This window comes from Fundulus heteroclitus, unplaced genomic scaffold, assembly GCF_011125445.2.
Source record: "Fundulus heteroclitus isolate FHET01 unplaced genomic scaffold, MU-UCD_Fhet_4.1 scaffold_73, whole genome shotgun sequence".
Lineage (NCBI taxonomy): Eukaryota > Metazoa > Chordata > Actinopteri > Cyprinodontiformes > Fundulidae > Fundulus > Fundulus heteroclitus.
The window spans coordinates 237,412-239,665 of record NW_023397175.1 but is presented as its reverse complement, the minus strand read 5'-3'; the positions used below and the strand labels follow the sequence as shown (position 1 = coordinate 239,665).

General features: G+C 44.8%; 1 long non-coding RNA gene across 1 annotated transcript; it reads right to left on the bottom strand.

Moving 5' to 3' along the window:
• Positions 1-507: 507 nt before the first annotated feature.
• Positions 508-1,260, bottom strand: LOC118561815. The gene is made up of 3 exons (XR_004930282.1): positions 1,092-1,260; positions 671-997; positions 508-602 (listed from the first exon to the last, which is right to left on the bottom strand). It is a non-coding gene; the product is annotated as an uncharacterized LOC118561815 (long non-coding RNA).
• Between the last annotated feature and the right edge of the window lie 994 nt (positions 1,261-2,254).

Here is a 2,254-nt window from a genome sequence, read left to right as displayed (position 1 = left end):
AATAAACTTTTTTTTTACTGACACCTACTGATTAGGATTACTGATTTTCTTCGTGTTACACCCAGTGCCAGAGGTTACCTTTTGTTGTCCTGGGGAGGGGCCGTAACAAATGTTTGTGTGATGAGCAATTGGGGCTTCTTGCCGATCAAGAGCCCATTAGCGCTGATGTGTCTGTAACGGTTTCTCTGTCTTTAGTAGATAAAATAACTTGAAGTATACTTTTCATGCGTCTTGCATCCAAAGTATTATTTAAGTGGGGGTCGCCTGAAGGGTAAAACGGGCTGGGTCCACCGAGGGTGTTTCACTGCCGACTAGGCTTAACATTATCTTCTGGACGGACTAACATAACATTAGTTCTATTTATTTTATTTTTCGTAATATCCTCCTGTCTACTTTGCACCTGTATTAACCAACACCGCACTATTTGGAGCTCTTTTACTTTATTTTGTTTTTGTCATGTTTTGCAAATGTTTTCCCCACATGCAGAAAACGTTCGGGAGACCAATACACAGTTTAAGATGTTTATTAAAGGAGCAAGGTGCAAAAACAAGTTGGAACTGCTAGACGCCTGGATCGAGGCCTGAACATCTGGGCGGGATTAACTGCAAGGTAAGAGAGATAATGAGTCATGGATCGAAACCAGAAAGATGCCAGATTGTGCGCAGCTTACCCTTAGTCGGAGAAACACGAGCAGGGAAGAGTAAGCATTGAGGGAACTAGTGTCTTCTCTGATATGTGGGTGGTGACTGGAGGAAAGCTGGTGGAAACTGGCGAGAGACCCGAAGCAACCTCCACAGGTAGGAGGGACAGACGGATTGACCAGAGTACAGAAAGTTGAGGATGCAAGTGGAATCCAGGAGGGGGGGACCTCACTCCAACTAGGTACGTCCTAGAAAGTTTGAGGGGGAACGTCAGAGCAACATCTGAGCACAGGACTTCCACTGAACAACTCCTCATCAAAACTCCAGGCCAGGTAAGTGCATCCAAGCACACAAAACTGTGAGAAGAATAGAAGAGCCAAAATTAGTCCAAGGTAGAAGAGCAAAACTCACGATACAAAAATCCAGGACGGGTCAGAGGCCACGTCGTACCACGACTGGTTTAAGGCTCTGGCATCTTCCATCTGTCTCTGCACTGCTTAAGAAGCCAGCGGAATCTGCTCCTGACGAGCCGCAGGTGTGGGTCACGCCCCCACAGACACCAACACCACCTGTGGGAAAAGACCCAGAACCAGAGCAAACAGACAGCACCCTGACAGTTTTTTATTTCCTGTTTTTGTACTCGCGCTCGTTTTTAGCCGGCACACAAAATTTTTCTACTGATCTACTTTTAACATACCATCTACTTTATACTTTTCCTTCCACTTCTGCAAGTATTTTAAATTACTTGGATCAATCTGATACATAAACCTTTAATCCCCTCTGGCATCTCCCTTCCTACTTTGTCCTGAACCCATCCTGCTTATATTTGCGTTGTGTTTATCTACCTTATGCCAGTAAGGTAGATTAACCTGCTTCTTTAAAACAATTTTAACACCTGCACAGAGGATTTTTAACCATCCGTCTACCTTTGCGGGGGACTTTAACCACCCGTCTTAACACTTACATGGTTTGGTTGGTTCTGTTCTGTCACGGCTGGATCACACGTCAATCCCTCGTTGGCGAAAGGAGGTAACCTATGACGCTGGCCCAGAGAGGAAATTACCCCCAGGGACTTTCCCGTCAGGTCCTTGACTCTGATCACTGGTGGTTTTCAGCACATTGGTCCTCTTGTCAGCGAGTGGGTATGTTGGGATCCAAGTCACGGCACCAGGCTGTTAGGGTTATGATAATAACCCCCTATTGTCCAAGAAGGAAACCAACACAGAACACAAGTTTAGACTTTTCTGCAGAGAAGGGCAGAAGAACCAGACGGAGAATAGCATTCCCTGAACGTCTGGGCTCATCTCCGCCAGGCCACCTCTGTCTTTCTGCTTTTATTAAAGAAGGGTCAGGAATTTACAAGGAGGGGTCTGGAGTTAAGACAAGGATGCCAACCAACTTCAACCACACAGTTGGATAAGCAATAAATTCCTTATCTGGGAGAACCATTTGTTCTCCTTGTTTGAAGTTGAAACAACAGAACATTCCTGCAAGCCAACTCTTGAAACAGACCAAATGCCTGTAACTTAATTAAAATATGATGAGATTTACAATTCTGTAAAAGAAGAAGCATGTGGACTTGTTCATATGGTATGTTTCTTTCCTGAAGTGTT